The sequence below is a fragment of the Copadichromis virginalis genome, linkage group LG8 (genome assembly GCF_057382275.1).
Source record: "Copadichromis virginalis isolate Kocher_CV1m ecotype Utaka linkage group LG8, C_Virginalis_male_GT1.1, whole genome shotgun sequence".
NCBI classification, from domain to species: Eukaryota; Metazoa; Chordata; class Actinopteri; order Cichliformes; family Cichlidae; genus Copadichromis; species Copadichromis virginalis.
The window spans coordinates 8,516,213-8,536,515 of NC_140625.1; the positions used below are offsets into that span (position 1 = coordinate 8,516,213).

At 42.3% G+C, this 20,303-nt stretch overlaps 1 long non-coding RNA gene and 1 pseudogene across 1 annotated transcript in view; one reads left to right on the forward strand and one right to left on the reverse strand.

Moving 5' to 3' along the window:
- The window catches only part of LOC146702645 (uncharacterized), an 89,763-nt gene that overhangs the window by 47,075 nt on the left and 22,385 nt on the right, over positions 1-20,303 (reverse strand). The gene's annotated exons all lie outside the window — the stretch shown is intronic.
- On the forward strand, positions 2,760-9,549 carry LOC146702648 (pepsin A-like; annotated as a pseudogene).

The window sequence follows — 20,303 nt, forward strand, 5'->3', positions numbered from 1 at the left end:
CTGCGACTCAGAGTCAAGTTGGCCCCACCTTCAAATCCAACAAAAGTGGTGTCACACGTTTGTGCTGTAAAAATCGTTGTTTGTGCTGCTATCATTTAAAAGATATTAATAAAAGTTTCTAGAGGTCATCAGAGGTCAACCAGCTCCCCCCACATTAACGGAAACAAACAAAACTGGTGTCAATCAACTGTGCTATGTTTGTGCTGCTTCAACTTCCCTCTGATCAAGAGTATTTTGTACTCGGGAAGTTGCTGCCACGTGAAAGAATATTTCATTATGATTTGTAGTTTTCTCTTCATAACCTTTTGTTTGAGAGGGAAATCCATGTTTGTGTCTTTTTGTGTCTCCCTCTCATGCAGACGAGGGGTTTTCGCACCTCTCCCTCTTCTCACTGATTGTGGTTGCCATAGCAACATAGCTTTTTGGCTATGCCACCCTTTCTTTTTCAGGCTAAAACTCATCAAGGCCGATTCTGTGAGTGTTTAAGAGGGTCAGTGTGCCCTCTGTTTATCAGGACCATTCAAACACAGCTATTATTCATCACAAAAAACATGCTCACATCTTCAAGCCAATACTTCATTATATGACTGTCATTCAAAGTTTTGAGGGCTTACAGGTTTTAAAGGAAGTGGATTAGATATTCAAAATAAAAGCTCCTAAAAACCAAAGCTACTTATCACTGGCCTTTTATCATGCTCCATTTTATCAGAATCAGAATCAGAATCAGAATCAGAAAGGGGTTTATTGCCAAATGTTGAGCAGGTTTACAACATTAGGAAATTGCTGCGGTGCTTCAGTGCAAACATGCTGTCATAAATAGCACTTAAATAGACATGAAAAAATAAAAGTAGGGATAAGAATTAAAAGTGCTACGTAGAAAGATATGTGCATGAGCTATACATGAGATATATACATGAGAATAAGAATTAAGAGTGCTACGTAGAAAGATATATACATGAGTGCAGGTGGTGATCAGTGCCAAACATGGAATGATGCAGTGACACAGCGTAGGGTCATGTGTTAGTAGCGGGAACAGTCATATGGTTATTGTTCATGTGTCCAACAGCAGAGGGGAAGAAACTGTTCTTATGGCGAGAGGTTCTGGTGCGAATGGACCGGAGCCTCCTGCCTGAGGGGAGCAGGTCAAACAGACTGTGTCCAGGGTGAGAAGGGTCAGCTGAGATCCGAGCTGCACGCCCCAGTGTCCTGGAGGTGTACAGGTCCTGCAAAGATGGGAGTCTGCAGCCAATCACCTTCTCAGCAGAGCGCACAACACGCTGCAGTCTCTGTTTGTCCCTGATAGTGGCTCCAGCGTACCACACGGTGATGGAGGAGGTGAGGATGGACTCGATGATTGCAGTGTAGAACTGCATCATCGTCCGTGTTGGCAGGTTGAATTTCTTCAGCTGCCTCAGGAAGTACATCCTCTGCTGGGCTTTCTTGATGACGGAGGTGATGGTGGGCTCCCACTTCAGGTCCTGGGTGATGGTGGTACCCAGGAAGCGGAATGAGTCCACAGAGGTGATGGGGGTGTCAGTCAGGATGATGGGGGGGAGTGGAGCTGTGTGCTTCCTGAAGTCCACAATAATCTCCACTGTCTTCTGGGCATTCAGCACCAGGTTGTTGTGGCTGCACCAGGACACCAGACGTTCAACCTCCCTCCTGTAGGCAGACTCATCCCCGTCCGAGATGAGTCCAATAACGGTGGTGTCATCTGCAAACTTGATTAGCTTGACAGACTGGTGGGTGGAGGTGCAGCAGTTGGTGTACAGGGAGAAGAGCAGAGGAGAAAGAACACAGTCCGGGAGTCCGAGACATTCTTTCCCAGCCTCACATGCTGCTTCCTGTCCGTCAGGAAGTCAGTGATCCACCGGCAGATGGGATCAGGCACATTCATCTGGGAAAGCTTGCCTCGGAGATGGTCTGGAAGGATGGTGTTGAAGGCAGAGCTGAAGTCCACAAACAGGATCCTGGCGTAGGTTCCTGGGGAGTCCTATTCCTATGGACTTCAGAACAATGATGATGACCTTTAAAAAAAAGGATTGGCTATCGCTTTCACAGAGACTTGGTGAGACTTGGTGCACACATACATATGTAGACTTTGTTTCACTTTTTAAATAAATGTAGTAAATAAAGGCGCTATATATTATGAGATTTATTTATTTTTTAATTATTTTATTGGATTACATAAAAATATCATTCTACCTGTATGAAAATATATGCCACTCATGCTTTAGAGTCTACAGATAGGTCCTTCCACAAAGTTGTACATTTACTATTTTAGTAAAGTTTTCTGGTCTGATATGCATCGTTTTCTACTGCAGTTGAGGGCAGAGTCAAAACAATGAAGTGGGCCTTTGCTGTGTTTGCCATGGTATCACTCTCCAAGTGCCTCGTTCAGTAAGTCAGACTATAAATCATCCATTTACAGCCTTCTCTTAAACAGTTACAGACATATATGACACACTGTCAGGTCCGCTAAAATAAAAGAAGCATAAATAGTAAAACTTTTAAGAGGTTGCTGATATGAAAAAACACCTCTTTACATTTCAATAGAAAGTTTTAGGATTTAGCCTAATGTGAAAAATATGGGTTAGGGTTATGCAGAGTGCATCTCTGTGCAATCATGCTTTAGAGTCTACATACACGTCCATTAACAGGGTTGTACACCTAATATTTGACTACAGGAGTAAAGTGTTCTGTTGTTCTTATATACATTATCTTCTATTGCAGTAGACGGTAGAGTTGAAACAATAAAGTGGGCCTTTGCTGTGTTTGCCATGGTGGCACTGTCTGATTGCCTCGTTCAGTAAGTCAGCCAAACTATATTTCATTCATTTCATTCTTCTTTTAATTTATTTTTTACTTTTACTATTTGAAATAAAAATAGTAATAGATCGACATGGCCATCTATCATATGCAATATAAGATACGTATAGTATAAAATATTTATATATGCAGTTCTAAGAGGGTGTTGGTATGAAAAAACATCTGTTCACAGCTCAATAAAGTTTTCTAAATGTATCCTTTTTTTTTTTTTTTTTTTTTTTTTTTTCCTAAATGACATCAGAAACAGCAGTATGCGACATTACGTGATGGCAGAGCTTCAGTTCATCCTTTGTCATTTTTTTTTTTTTTTTTTTTTTAATAAATAGGACAGGGGGAATGAATGAGAGAGAGAGGGGGAGAGAAAGAAAGAAAACCAAAGGGGAGAAGAGACGGTGAGAAGGGGGGGGAAGAGAGACAAAAAAAAAAAAAAAAAAACTCCTGGGTCACCTGTATGGAGAAAAAAAAAAAACAAAAAAACAAACAAACAAACAAAAACAAACAGAGGAGACAGCAAACAACAAAGAGCAACATAATAATAGAGAAAACAAAGCACCATCACAATAAACTAGCTAGTCATAGATATCAGTATTTACTAAGTAATAAACGATATTGTGCAGCACGCAAGATAGACAGCGCACAGTGTGCTTTGAGGCAGCAGCCAAGAAAGCTTTAGTCCGCGTCTGTGAATACCCATGTGTGCATACCTGTGTGGATCAGCATGCTTGCATTCCAAAGGTTTCTCCATGTAATGATCTGCTAGGGAGTGTGGGGGGGCCACAGCCCCGTCCTCCAGGGTGTGAAGTGGGTATGGAGGAGATCAAAACTCCAGACATCCAGAGGCCCCCAGAACACAAGAGACCAAGGAAGACCAACAGAGGGGCAGCCGCGCCACTGTCCCAGTAAGAGCTGAGGAGAGTCCCAGATGAGGGCTCGCCCAGCAGCCGCGGAGCAGAAGTCAGGGGGAGTTGCAGTGACGCGCCCGTGAGCTCCGCCGGCCCCCAGCTGCGCCTGAGTGACCGAGCCCTAGGCCGAGAGGCCGGGGGCACCCCACCTCCAAAGGGGCCTGAGCGAGCCCCAGGCCCCAGGCCCCGACAAGCGGCCGCCAAGGAGTGAGCCGGTGTGTACCCGGACGCCCACCCCCAGACACAAAGAACCACCAACACACCGACACCTGAGGGAGTCCGCCACCGGCAGGGGAAGTGGTGGTGGGTGGAGATAGGCCTCCAAACCTTGGAGGGCCTGAGGTGTCCCCAGAGAGGTGGCGTCTGATACCCAACCTGACATATAGACACAGACATACAGGCACACACAGACACAAACATCCATTCCCACCCTCATGCTCTCATATGCACTCACTCCACACTCAACCAACGTGGAGACAGACATAAAGAGACGCTGTACACACAATCACACTCCCCAAGCGTACTCTACAAACCGGGTCTAGGTACCCTTGCCCCTGGAGGGGGGAATTGCACCCAGACCCAGGTGGTGTTACCCTTTTCCCTGCGGTGGGGAGAGGCAGACCACCCCGACTCCGCAGCAGCAGGGAGGCCCCACACCCCAGACCGCAGTCGGACGGCCAACTCCTCCTACTAGCCCTCCCGCTCCAGCAGGCCGCAGAGAATGGGGGTGGGAGAAGACTCCAAACCTCCCTCCACCCGCTCATTGTAGTGTTGATGCATATGTGTTCTAAGGTGCAATTAAAACCCAGGAGGGCATGGAGCTACCTGCCAGAGAGCAGCAGGTAAGCGCATAGTCCCTCCTGCTAACCCTCAATGACTAAGTGTATTTAAAATTGAGAGGTGGGCAACGACGTCAGGGGTGAGGTATACACCCTGATGGTGATTTGGACTCCGTGATTGTGCCCACCCCCAAGATCCTATATGTATGTGTAATGAGAGTGTGAATAATGTGAATGTCTAAGTTGTGGGATAAAATTGAGGCAGAGGCAGCCAGAAGGGGACGGGGGGGGGGGGGGGGGTAGCCTCCTCTGCACCCTGGTGACATACCCCCACTCCAAGGCCCTGCATGTGTGGGTGGTTGTGGAGGAGCGGGAAGAGGGAGGCAGCTGGAGATGGGGAGGGAAGGAAGGGAGGGGCAGGTAACCCCTCCCTGGGGCCAGCTCCCCCGCTGACCCCAGTAGGCACTCCCACCCTCCGCGACCCGCCAGGGAAGGGGGGCCCAGGCCCATCAGACCGGGGCCCAGTGCAGTAGCGCCCCCCGGCTCCACAGAGCCCTGGACAGTCCACCCAACCCCACCACAGAGAAAACTGCACCCACCCCACCAACCACACATCTTCCAGACTACATAAGACGGTAAACGCCCAGGCTGAGATCTTCCTCCACCTCTCCTGTATCTCCCCCTCCTGCAGAGAGTTCCTGAGAGAAGAAAGCTCCTGCAAGATGTGACCATCCCCCCCACCAGTTGAAGAGCCCCCCAGGCGGCTCGATGCACCGGCGGCACCCTGCTCCAGGGCCGGGCCCCCATGCACCCACCCGCCCACAACCCCGGCAACACACCAACCAGGACCCGAGCCCCCGAGGCCCGGCCCGGGCCCCAGCCCAGAGATGGAGCGCCCCCAGAACCTCACGCCCATCCCGGACCCACCCAGGGGCAGCCAGGTTGCCAGGTCAGTAACCCGCGTCCGTCAGCACAGACCCTCCCCTAGCCCCGCTGCACGCAGCCGCGAGGAAACAGTCACCTGAGAGCCAACAGAGCCCTCAACCGGACGTGACCGCTACCCCGGGTTGAGCCCCCCAAGGAAGATGCCTCCGGGGAACCCCCCCGACGCCCTAAGCCTGTCCCTTCTAAATGTATCCTAATGGGCAAAATGTAATTTGCTCCCTTTGATGACTCCTAGGATCCCTCTGGAAAAGGGTAAGAGGGCCAGGGTGGTCTTGGAGGAACAGGGTCTATGGGAGGAGTATAGGCAAAAATACCCATACAATGCCATGGCCAAGTTTGATAGGAGCTTTGCTGTGGGCCCTGAATCCATGACCAATGATGCTTGTGTGAGTAACATCATCTAAACGTTGAACATGCATATCAACATACAGAGAACATGACAAACGTCTTGAGAGTATACCTTCATGTCTCCTCTTCTTCTCCAGTTGTCTTACTATGGAGTCATCTCAATTGGAACTCCACCTCAGTCCTTTAAAGTCATCTTTGACCCTGGCTCATCTAACCTGTGGGTTCCCTCCATCTACTGCAACAGTGCAGCCTGCAGTATGTAAATCTATGATTACATAATGCATTTCCACACAAAGTCAGAGAGTGATTCTGAAAACCTTTATAATGACAAAAAAAATATATAAGGGTCAAGGGTCCAGTTTACAGTTCCCAAGACTGAGTTACCAAGGTCCCACCCTGGAGTCTGGCCCAGGTTAGGGCCGTAGGGGTTCGGTGACGATGACTGGCACTTCCAATAAACTAACTAGTGGTACATGTTATTTCTCTGGTGGGGAAGGAGCCTGATCTGGTGTGCAAGATTGAGACATTTCTAATAGACACACAATGTAGGTGAACTGTTTCAAGTATCTTCTACAAAGAGGAGACTCTGGTTAAGACCCAGGAGCTGCTGGAGAGATTATAATTCTTGGCTGGCTTGGAGTTGAAGAGGTAGCCAGAGTGGGGAGAGTCTGTGCTTCTCTGCTCAAACTGCTGCCCCCGTTATCAGAACTCAGATTATGGATGGATGGTTTTTATATTTAGGATTTGGTAGTTAGGTAATAGAACTGAGGTACAGCATTTTGCCATAAACTGTGTTTTCTTTTTGACCCTGGTAGGAGCAGCACATACAGACAGTATGGCAGACCTCTCAGTATGACGTATGGCACTGGCAGCATGACTGGCTTCTTGGGATATGACACTGTGACGGTGAGAATTTTAAAACAAGCAAAAACAACCCCAAAACATCAGTCTGTTTAACAGTAAATGTAAAGATGAAAAAACGCCATGATAATCCCTACAAAATAAAAACTATGTTAGCCTGAAAGTATTGCTCCAAAATATTTTTATAAACCAGGGAAAAGAACTTTCACTTGTTTAATAGTAATTGTAAAGGTATTACAGTGCTTTCACAGTAAAAACTGCGATTGCCTCAAAAAGTATTTATGAATGTGAAATCTGAACATATAAAACACAAATGAAGGGGTTTTTCACATGTGATTCTTTAAATAACATTTGGAGTGGTTTTGGTTTTAAATGGAGATCAATAGAATGGTATGAAAAAGAACTTTTCAAAAAACCATCACCATTGGTTTCAAACTGTACTGGCTTCATCTTTGGTTGGCAGGTTGCTGGTCTGACTGTGACAAATCAGATCTTTAGTTTGAGCCAAACTGAGGCCCCTTTCATGCAGTACATGCAGGCTGATGGTATCCTTGGTCTGGCCTACCCAAGTCTGCCTCTGGTGCGTCACCTGTGTTTGATAACATGAATGCAGGCTTGACTGACCAGAACCTCTTCTCCCTGTATCTGAGCTCATAAGTATTATGCGGGATTCTACCTGACTCTGGAAATTATCTATAGATGCCTCATATATTAATTTGTACTCAATTCCACCTGGATTCCTCTCTCCAAAGAACTGTACTGTTAGATCACAGTTGACAGGTAAAACCAAAAGTTACAGCCCTATATTTGTTTCAGAATCATGATAGAGCTATATTGCCAAAGAAGTTTCTTTCCTAATGCATACTGTGTTGTCCATTACAGTGTTTCTGGTAATGGTCAGGCTGTGGCTTGTAATGGTGGTTGTGAGGCTATTGTGGACACTGGAACCTCTCTGATTGTTGGACCTTAAAGTGACATTGACAACATCAATGCTTGGCTGGGAGCAAGAAGTCAGAATGGAGAGGTCAGTGCTAAAAAACAAAAAATATGGAGAAATATGTTGAGTGAAGTACCACTTGGTCTGGTGAAACTGATACTCTTCAAAATTTACATATTTTACAGGCAGCTTATTTTAACTTTCCTTTTCCATCAGTACATGGTCAGCTGCAACAACATTGACCAAATGCCTGATGTGACCTTTAACATCAATGGACAGCAGTTCACTCTCCCAGCCTCTGCCTACATCAGTCAGATAAGAATTCCTTTCCTTATTTACAGTGGGGCAAAAAAGTATTTAGTCAGCCACCGATTGTGCAAGTTCCCCCACTTAAAATGATGACAGAGGTCAGTAATTTGCACCAGAGGTACACTTCAACTGTGAGAGACAGAATGTGAAAAAAAAATCCATGAATCCACATGGTAGGATTTGTAAAGAATTTATTCGTAAATTAGGGTGGAAAATAAGTATTTGGTCACCTCAAACAAGGAAAATCTCTGGCTCTCACAGACCTGTAACGTCTTCTGTAAGAAGCTTTTCTGTCCCCCACTCGTTACCTGTATGAATGGCACCTGTTTGAACTCATCATCTGTATAAAAGACACCTGTCCACAGCCTCAAACAGACTCCAAACTCCGCCATGGCCAAGACCAAAGAGCTTTCGAAGGACACCAGGAAAAGTATTGTAGACCTGCACCAGACTGGGAAGAGTGAATCTACAATAGGCAAGCAGCTTGGTGTGAAAAAATCAACTGTGGGAGCAATCATCAGAAAATGGAAGACATACAAGACCACTGATAATCTCCCTCGATCTGGGGCTCCACGCAAGATCTCATCCCGTGGGGTCAAAATGATCATGAGAACGGTGAGCAAAGATCCCAGAACCACACGGGGGGACCTGGTGAATGACCTGCAGAGAGCTGGGACCAAAGTAACAAAGGTCACCATCAGTAACACACTACAACGGCAGGGAATCAAATCCCGCAGTGCCAGACGTGTTCCGCTGCTGAAGCCAGTGCATGTCCAGGCCCGTCTGAACGGGGCCATGTATCGTGAGATTTTGAGCCAAAACCTCCTTCCATCAGTGAGAACTTTGAAGATGAAACGAGGCTGGGTCTTCCAACATGACAATGATCCAAAACACACCGCCCGGGCAACAAAGGAGTGGCTCCGTAAGAAGCATTTGAAAGTCCTGGAGTGGCCTAGCCAGTCTCCAGACCTCAACCCCATAGAAAATCTGTGGCGGGAGTTGAAAGTCCGTGTTGCTCGGCGACAGCCCCAAAACATCACTGCTCTCGAGAAGATCTGCATGGAGGAATGGGCCAAAATACCAGCTACTGTGTGTGCAAACCTGGTAAAGACCTATAGTAAACGTTTGACCTCTGTTATTGCCAACAAAGGTTATGTTACAAAGTATTGAGTTGTATTTTTGTTATTGACCAAATACTTATTTTCCACCCTGATTTACGAATAAATTCTTTACAAATCCTACCATGTGGATTCATGGATTTTTTTTTTTCACATTCTGTCTCTCACAGTTGAAGTGTACCTCTGGTGCAAATTACTGACCTCTGTCATCATTTTAGGTGGGGGAACTTGCACAATCGGTGGCTGACTAAATACTTTTTTGCCCCACTGTATGTTTTATAACTTCTCTACATATTCCCTAAATTGTATTTATTTTTTTTCTGTTACATCTCCTCCTTAGTCCCAGAGCTATGGCTGCCTCACTGGCTTCAGTGGTCAAGGTAGCAACCTGGGGATCCTGGGCAATGTCTTCCTCGGACAGTACTATTCCATCTTCAACAGAGGCCAGAAAACGGTGGGTTTGGCCAAGGCTAGATAATCAACCTGAAGTCAAGTCCTTCAACATACATCTTTGTGTTATAGTCAGCTTTGTAACATCAAAAGTCTAATAAATAAATCAAGTTTTTAAAAAGTTAAAACAATTTTGTCTTTGTTTTTTTTTGTATTTGTTTGTTTTTTCCTTATTCATGAAGAACAAAGCATTTCAAATCTCCCATTTGTAGGCTGATAACATCTAATTTGATATGATAATTAAATAAAAACACACAGTTCAACAACTCTACAATACAAAACTTACATATCACAGAATAACACTGTCTTAACCAGACTGCCCCATAAACAGTGTGCATAGGCCTCCAGTGTATCTCTCCAACATCAAGCAACACAGCTGAAGTTATGAGACAGCAAATACTTTGTGTCACGTGTGTCAGTGGGATACATGTGAATGTATTAAAAATGATACTCCAGTAGTACAAGTCAAGGAGAGTATTAAAGTTGGCAAACTTTGTCCACTTCAGCAAACAATCTGTTTGTACTGGAGTTAGAATGTGATTTGTTACCTTTAATAACATTTTTTCATTTGTAAAATAATTACATTAATTTTCATCTTTTAAAATGAGAGAAAACATGCAATATAAGACCCTCTTGGCAGTTTTAGTGTTAAATGCTTTGAAGTCTATGGTGTTATTTTTGTGCCTCTATTCTGAGCGCATGTTAAAAAAAAATGCGAGCACAATTTTTGCATTTTGATGAGAAAATTATTTTGAGTGAAGAGAATTTTAATTTGAGCGAACAAAATTCATTCTTATGTGCAAGACATATATTTCAGTGTTTGCTATTATTCATATGCACACATAATTACAGCCCCTCTCGCTCATTTGTTTGCATTTGCTCTTCCTCAGATCTCTGCTCTGTGTGCTGACAGACAGCTGCGGACCTGCTCTCAGTGTGTCGTTCGCGCTCACAACATCTCTGCTTCATGCACACTCAACTCTCTGTACACCGTTATAAGTGTGCCACAAAACCAACCAATCACATACTTGGATGCAAAAATTCTGATTGGATGGTTTGGTTTAAACTAGATTAAAACCAACAATAGTCTTAAAAAATGTTATATTTTAAAATAAAATAACTAAACATACTAACCAAAAATAGATTTAGCTGCATTCTGGGCCCTAGCACTATTTATATATTTATAAAGAATTACAAACAATAATTATATGATGCTTAAAGCAGGTTTATTAATTAATATCCAATTTATTTCCAATTTGCATCGAATTTATCAGTGTGAACATGGTGGTGTGAGTCTGACTGAAGGACTAATGTGATGGTAAGGTGTCTGCTGCTCCGCTTTGAATATTAGTAAGAACTTGACATAGAGATTACTAAATGGATGTTAAGAAAAATTGTGCCCAAGTTCAAGACCATATTCATTGTTGTTTGTTGTTGTTGGGGGGCTTTCTAATTGTTTTTCACAAGAATTGTTAGTTCCCATAGAGGTTTTTTTTTTTTTTTGGGGGGGGGGGGGGGGGGGGGAGTGAAAATTAAAAAACAAACAAACAGCCAAAGCAGGTTAATTAATCTTTGGAGTGTAATTTGCTGTTAGTTGCCTTTTCCAACCCCTATTTGTGTGTTTTTCACTTTTATCTGGGGTAAAAGAAACTGTGCTTGAGATTGATTTTTGTGGTCTTTCTCTTTTCCAGCTTGAAGGCTGCTGAAAGACCACAAAGTTTTTCCCCCTGTGCTACTCAGGGCCAGGGTCTAAAAGGGATCCTGGAGAACCTCTGAGGGTGTTATGTGCTGGTTTGCATCCAAGGCCAACATCTGTTTAACTAGGCTGACAAATAAATGTTGAACATTTTCAGTAGTTGTTCGAGGTTATCAATACACTTACGTTTTATATATCGAGTATTCTGGGATTGTAATCTTGTCTCGTATTGAAATTGTTTTTCACTCTTAAATGTCCAGTGCTGTTCGTTGTAGTTGTCTTCTATGAAATAGTCATCAGTGCACAAGCCGGAGTCCAGAACATAATCTGGTGGCTGACCCTGATGTCTATGATAAATTTCAAAACATCATAATCCATATCCCCAGGGCAGAGTGGCACCTCTATAGAAAGCTCCACAGCTACCAGCCCCAGAGACCACATGTCAATTGCTTCATCATATGGAATACCAAGCATAAACTCAGGTGCACCATAACCAGCCATCCCCACACAGTCACCAACTGAGTGGTATAATTACATAAGAATAATTATAATAATTTTCATATACTTATTCTGTAAGTTTTTTATGATGCATTGAAATGCATGAAACCTACAGTTTATATATAGAACTTGAGGTTTTAGTCATTAAAATCATATGGATGTATTAAATTAGATACATACAGTTAAATAAACAATAAACTATGAGCTATGTAGTAAAAGCAAGTTCTTAATTTAGAAAATGGTTATAAATTAAGAAGGTGATAATAGTTAAACCATTAAAAACTTAAATCTAAGTGAATGCTCATATTGTTTGCTGATATCATCTGGCTAGTTTCTTTCTCAGTTACATGTCAGGCCCAGTGGACTAAATCATAAAGGCAAGGATGCAGAAAGTGTGTCCCGGTAGAAACACAAAGAGGTAAGATAAACAGGATTGTTGATAAAAACAAATTCTAATGTAAAATGTCACAAAATAGCTATGAATATCAAACTTAACATAATTAATTAAGGATCTATTATTTTGTGGGGATTTTGGTGCTGGTAATGTTGATTTGATAGGTAGGGATGAAGAAAAAAATGACCAAAAACGGATCAATAACAGAGACAAAAATATCCTGCCCTATATGGACAAGGACTTCATGGTCAGTGCTTCTTTTTCATGCCAATGAGTGTTTTGTTGTTGTTCGGATTGGGTGTGGCTCAGTCAAATGATGTCAGGTCAGGCTGTTAATTAGTCATAATTAATCTCGTATTACTGCAGGATGTATGATTGTAGGTTTTATTGTTTACTATGTAATGTAATCAATAAAATGTTCAATAAACCATGAGCTGTGTCAATTCAAGACATAAAAAACCCATTATTAATTATAAAAGCTAATAACAGTAGATAAAGTAGATAGATTCTTAACGTTTGCTGCCACCTACTGGTCATTTTTTAATTTTGCTGTCAGTTACAAGTCAGGCCCAGTGGGGTAAAGGCAAGCAGACAAACAATGTGGAAAGTGTGTTGTTGTACAAACAGTAGTAGCCAACTTTTTCACACTTGTAGCTTTTGTAGTATTGCAGTAGTTCATTTCATCCAGTACAGTGCAGCACGTGTTTAAGGTATCACATTTATTGCATCTGTTATTAGGCATTTACTGAGTGTTTAGGTTGTACAAACCAAAATCAAAGCCAAAATCTTTGGTAAATAGCAAACTTTAGTCTAACACTGGGCATCTTTTTTTCTTCAGTGGTGTGATGTACAAATTCGCATTATTTATTTATTCAATCAAGTTAGATTTGAATCTGACCAAACAGACCACTGCATTTGGCAACAAGTGTGCTTGTGGCTCAATATGTGCACTGTTATATATGATATACACAGCTACATGCTGTTCTGGGTCAGTTGGCTCTCTGAAATTATTTGTATACCTTCTCTGGTACCAAACTGCCCCACTGAAATCTTAAAATGTCACACACATGAAACCATGGATGAAACCATAAAATTCTCCCTGCTGCTTCTATTCTTGAGAATTGGTTGAATCCAAAACTGCTTTCTTCTTTTATTTACTTAACAGATAATAGTCACGTATAAAATATGTATATAAATAAAATAAATCTTAGCCTACAACACAGTAATCAATATTAAGGTAACACTGCCAAAGTTATGAAACAACAACTGACATCAACCTTTAGTTTAACACAAGCACAAGCATAATCAGTGGCAGCCAGCACTGGGACACTGCATAGAAGATGCTTGGCTGAATTAAATTAATCCCAACACTCAGAAGTCCACACAAAAGGGTTGTCAGGGCTTGAAAATCAGTCAAAAGCACAACCACATTCACAAAGTCCTTGCAGAAATAGTATCCAGACATGCCTAGAAACTAGCAGAGTTAACATCATGTGTTGGGCACAGAAAAGTCCAGAATGGCCTGAACCTTGGCCAGCAAGGCACACACATGCCCATGCCCTCATTGTTTCCCTAAACAGGTGACAACACCCTTGCCAAACTCACATTTAACATGCACTTTCACATCTATCAAAAAATTCCTGCAAAATCTGTGTAATCTCACCATGCTGAAGAATAAGTCACAGTGTCACAGTTAAGTACATTGATCAGGCAAACCGTTTTGACGACCTGCTTAATATTTTTCTTTGTCCCTCTTTTGCTACCAAAACAGCCCTGACCTGACCAGTGGTAATATTGTTATGCCTAGGCACTAGACAGTGCAGTATTGATTAGCCTTTGGATAGTGACTCTTAAAGGCTTTACAGTATACTGTAGTAGGTGATCAGGCGTCACAAAGAAAGATATTTCAGATGTATAATGGGAAATGAGGCACCTGCCTGTATCCTTTCAGGAGGTCCAGTTTTGTTTGGCCAACCCTACTACAGGGAGTGCAGAATTATTAGGCAAGTTGTATTTTTGAGGAATAATGTTATTATTGAACAACAACCATGTTCTCAATGAACCCAAAAAACTCATTAATATCAAAGCTGAATGTTTTTGGAAGTAGTTTTTAGTTTGTTTTTAGTTTGAGCTATTTTAGGGGGATATCTGTGTGTGCAGGTGACTATTACTGTGCATAATTATTAGGCAACTCAACAAAAAACAAATATATACCCATTTCAATTATTTATTTTTGCCAGTGAAACCAATATAACATCTCCACATTCACAAATATACATTTCTGACATTCAAAAACAAAACAAAAACTAATCAGCGACCAATATAGCCACCTTCCTTTGCAAGGACACTCAAAAGCCTGCCATCCATGGATTCTGTCAGTGTTTTGATCTGTTCACCATCAACATTGCGCGCAGCAGCAACCACAGCCTCCCAGACACTGTTCAGAGAGGTGTACTGTTTTCCCTCCTTGTAAATCTCACATTTGATGATGGACCACAGGTTCTCAATGGGGTTCAGATCAGGTGAACAAGGAGGCCATGTCATTAGTTTTTCTTCTTTTATACCCTTTCTTGCCAGCCACGCTGTGGAGTACTTGGACGCGTGTGATGGAGCATTGTCCTGCATGAAAATCATGTTTTTCTTGAAGGATGCAGACTTCTTCCTGTACCACTGCTTGAAGAAGGTGTCTTCCAGAAACTGGCAGTAGGACTGGGAGTTGAGCTTGACTCCACCCTCCACCCGAAAAGGCCCCACAAGCTCATCTTTGATGATACCAGCCCAAACCAGTACTCCACCTCCACCTTGCTGAGTCGGACTGGAGCTCTCTGCCCTTTACCAATCCAGCCACGGGCCCATCCATCGGGCCCATCAAGACTCACTCTCATTTCATCAGTCCATAAAACCTTAGAAAAACCAGTCTTGAGATATTTCTTGGCCCAGTCTTGACGTTTCAGCTTGTGTGTCTTGTTCAGTGGTGGTCGTCTTTCAGCCTTTCTTACCTTGGCCATGTCTCTGAGTATTGCACACCTTGTGCTTTTGGGCACTCCAGTGATGTTGCAGCTCTGAAATATGGCCAAACTGGTGGCAAGTGGCATCTTGGCAGCTGCACGCTTGACTTTTCTCAGTTCATGGGCAGTTATTTTGCGCCTTGGTTTTTCCACACGCTTCTTGCGACCCTGTTGACTATTTTGAATGAAACGCTTGATTGTTCGATGATCACGCTTCAGAAACTTTGCAATTTTGAGACTGCTGCATCCCTCTGCAAGATATCTCACTATTTTTGACTTTTCTGAGCCTGTTAAGTCCTTCTTTTGACCCATTTTGCCAAAGGAAAGGATGTTGCCTAATAATTATGCACACCTGATATAGGGTGTTGATGTCATTAGACCACACCCCTTCTCATTACAGAGTTGCACATCACCTAATATGCTTAATTGGTAGTAGGCTTTCGAGCCTATACAGCTCGGAGTAAGACAACATGCATGAAGAGGATGATGTGGACAAAATACTCATTTGCCTAATAATTCTGCACTCCCTGTATATCCAGTTATCCATGTGAGAGTGGAAAGGAGTCAGGTTTAGTGATGGCGCTACAGATGAGACTTCAAATATCTTGATTGGCTGGCTTATCTAAATAAGACAAATGAGCCTTGGGTTCTTCCAGAATTTGGGAATCTTTTAAAGTGTGAAGGGGAAATCAGTGCAACACATTTAAAATTAGGTAACACACCTGAAATTGTGAAACAGGCCAATGTGTCAATGAGATACGTGTGAATGCCAAAAAATACAAAAAGCACAAACTAATGAGAGTCATAAGGTCAGCAAACCTCGTCCACCGTAGGGTAGACTCCTGGTCAAACCACATGTCTTAAGACTGTAGCAGCATTCTCCAGGTATAAATTTCACAACAGCCCACAAGGAGTTAACTCTATTTGTCATGTATTTTGTTTAAATATAAGTCATTAGGCAGTTTAATATGTTCTATGTGTTCCTGGAGCAGCTCCATTTGGTTCTCTGTTAGTGAACTGGGGTAGTTCCAGTTTGACGTGGAAAGCAGGAATAAAGCCACTGACCTCCCAGTGAATTTGGGACATTTCAATCTTCTGGACATTAATTTACAAAAGACAGCATATAATAACATAATATAACATTTTAATATATCTGGGTCCTCGAGGGCCGGAGTCCTGCAGGTTTTAGATGTGTCCTTGATCTAACATAGATGGCTAAATTACCTCCTCAACATGTCTTGAAGTTCTCCAGAGGCCTGGTAATGAACTCATCATTCGATTCAGGTGTGTTGACACAGGGTGATATCTAAAACCTGCAGGACACCGGCCCTCGAGGCCTGGAGTTGCCCACCCCTGGTCTAACACCCAACTGATAAAGACTAGGATCAAGCTTGAAGTGATCCAAAAGCCTACCAGCAAGTATCTGTCCAACTTAGCAAATCTGATTTACTGTCAGAATTTGTTCTGTTGTTACTGTGTCCTGGTTAACTTGCAGACAAGGAGCAAGAACATATAATGACAGCCATAAAAGCACATGGCGCTGTTGAGATATAAGAAGTCATGCTCCTCCAGTGAATCGAAAACATAGAAAAAACACACATCCAGAGTTCATGCCAGAGCCTCAATCCTGTGAATTTTTTTTTTATCTTTTTACATCTACCCATTTTCGGTGCTCTTTTTTATGCGTATTGAAATGTGAGGCAGTGTTTGACCATGAATATTTCAAAAACCATTAAACATAAAAGCCCGGACAAAATGAAAAATATCTGTAAATAGTGTACAATGAATAGAACAAAACTGTGGAATTTCCAAATATACTCTAATTATAACTGAGAAAATAATTTAGTTTAATATGTCATTAATATGTTGTATTTTTAATTTTCAAGACCTACTTGACCTATAAGTTTGAGACCTACTTACCCGAAGAACTCTACCAAAGACTTTTTTAGACTTAACTTACAAAACAGTTAATAAAAAAGAAAAAATTGATAATTTCATGTGAGTTATCTTGCAAGGCTGAGCTGTATCTGTAGCCTAATATACAATGATTAACATTAAGCAAAACAGCTGAAGTTATGAAACAGCAATGGGATGGCATAGGATATTTGTGAATGCTAACAAACATGATCTACAAGCAGCACAAGTTAAGGGCAGTCACAAGGTCACCAAATTGTGTCCACTGTAGGCTTGACTACTGGTCAGACCAGATGATTCAAGACTGTAGCAGAGGACAATCTGTGTGTCCCCAAATCAAGAAGGATGTGAATTATTACTAAGGAGTTCATGTTGTCGTTTGCAAAAGAATAAAATAAATTTCCTATTTTAAAACATCAGATTTACACAATAGGAATGTATTTTTGAGTCAGATATGCACCATAAGTAGAAAACAGCACATGAAATGACCATCATTTTTATTTTATCTCACCTGAAAGGGATTTAATGTTCCAGCCCTTTACCCCTTTGCCCCATTAAACTCAAATGCAGTGGATGGTGTTCACAAGATAGTTTAACATGAGCGCACTGTTTAGTATAGCACAGTTTTCCACCAGGCTGTATTTATATATAGCAGTGGATCTCAAACTGTGACAAGTTGCACATCAACATGTATTGCATTTTTAGTCAATGGACTCTTGTATTCAAGGATTGACTCTAGTATTCAATACACTGCAGGGAAGCAATTTTCTAAACTCTGGTTTTCTTTAAACGGCTGTGTAGAAATGTGGGAAGGCTTTAGTCATGGGTCACGTTGCTTTCATGGGTCGCATCTTTTGCTGCTTATCTTCAACAGGAAGATTCTCACAAAGTCACGAGCTATGGAGATGAATGTGGAATGTGATGGAAACTTTAACAGATAGGAAGAAATGCAACGGTATTTATGTAACAGAGTAACTGCAAGTGGATGAAATTGTTGTAAAGGAAACAGTCAATTCTTAGACTTCCTGCTTTTATTGATATTACTATTTCAATTTAACACACAGGAGAGTGATGTCATATGTCATGAAGTGACATAATATGTGAGTCTATCAAAAAAAAAAGTAGTTCAAAAACACTCTATGGATACATACTTCATACTCAAATCCAAAGCCAGAACTGGATCTCATAACTGGGATACAGAAGGAGAATACAGTGGCTTGCAAAAGTTTTCGGCCCCCTTGAACTTTTCCACATTTTGTCACATTACAGCCACAAACACGAATCAACTTTATTGGAATTCCACGTGAAAGACCAACACAAAGTGGTGAACACGTGAGAAGTGGAACGAAAATCATACATGATTCAAACATTTTTTACAAATAAATAACTGCAAAGTGGGGTGTGCGTAATTATTCAGCCCCCTTTGGTCTGAGTGCAGTCAGTTGCCCATAGACATTGCCTGATGAGTGCTAATGACTAAATAGAGTGCACCTGTGTGTAATCTAATGTCAGTACAAATACAGCTGCTCTGTGACGGCCTCAGAGGTTGTTTAAGAGAATATTGGGAGCAACAACGTCATGAAGTCCAAAGAACACACCAGACAGGTCAGGGATAAAGTTATTGAGAAATTTAAAGCAGGCTTAGGCTACAAAAAGATTTCCCAAGCCTTGAACATCCCACGGAGCACTGTTCAAGCCATCATTCAGAAATGGAAGGAATATGGCACAACTGTAAACCTACAAGGCCGTCCACCTAAACTCACAGGCCGAACAAGGAGAGCGCTGATCAGAAATGCAGCCAAGAGGCCCATGGTGACTCTGGATGAGCTGCAGAGATCTACAGCTCAGGTGGGGGAATCTGTCCATAGGACAACTATTAGTCGTGCACTGCACAAAGTTGGCCTTTATGCAAGAGTGGCAAGAAGAAAGGCATTGTTAACAGATAACCAGAAGAAGTCCCGTTTGCAGTTTGCCACAAGCCATGTGGGGGACACAGCAAACATGTGGAAGAAGGTGCTCTGGTCAGATGAGACCAAAATGGAACTTTTTGGCCAAAATGCAAAACGCTATGTGTGGCAGAAAACTAACACTGCACATCACTCTGAACACACCATCCCCACTGTCAGATATGGTGGTGGCAGCATCATGCTCTGGGGCTGCTTCTCTTCAGCAGGGACAGGGAAGCTGGTCAGAGTTGATGGGAAGATGGATGGAGCCAAATACAGGGCAATCTTGGAAGAAAACCTCTTGGAGTCTGCAAAAGACTTGAGACTGGGGCGGAGGTTCACCTTCCAGCAGGACAACGACCCTAAACATAAAGCCAGGGCAACAATGGAATGGTTTAAAACAAAACATATCCATGTGTTAGAATGGCCCAGTCAAAGTCCAGATCTAAATCCAATCGAGAATCTGTGGCAAGATCTGAAAACTGCTGTTCACAAACACTGTCCATCTAATCTGACTGAGCTGGAGCTGTTTTTCAAAGAAGAATGGGCAAAGATTTCAGTCTCTAGATGTGCAAAGCTGGTAGAGACATACTCTAAAAGACTGGCAGCTGTAATTGCAGCAAAAGGTGGTTCTACAGTATTGACTCAGGGGGCTGAATAATTACGCACACCCCACTTTTTAGTTTAAGTGTAAAAAATGTTTGGAATCATGTGTGATTTCGTTCCACTTCTCACGTGTTCACCACTTTGTGTTGGTCTTTCACGTGGAATCCAAAAACTTGATTCATGTTTGTGGCTGTAATGTGACAAAATGTGGGAAAGTTCAAGGGGGTAGAATACTTTTGCAAGCCACTGTACACATTTTCTACTAATGTGAGGACTCAAAGTGCTTTCCTTACTACAAGCCTCACTCACACACATCTATACAAGTATTTTTTTTTTTTAAATGTCTAAGCACTTTAAACACAACACTCACACACCCGCACTCCAGTGGATCCATCTGGATAAATTCAGGGTTCAGCTTCTTGCCCAAGAACACTTTGACATGCAGGTTACTGTGTATGAAACCACTGACCGCGGTGCTGTTTTCACATGTCTGTAGGAACAAATTTGTTTTTGTTTATTCTTATTGTATTTGTCGAAAGAGAACGAAACTCACAAACATGATCTGTGTGCCTGATTTAGGATCTAGGATGAAGTCATCCGTGGTGTAACTAAGGTGTTTAATGTTTTGGGGGCACATAATTATATAAAAACACTAATTATGGATTTAAGAATGGGCTCATGGTTATATAAAAATCTATTAAGAGTCAAATTCAGTGTAGATCATAATTTATTGTTGACGACCGCTTCAGATTGTTTTGGGCTT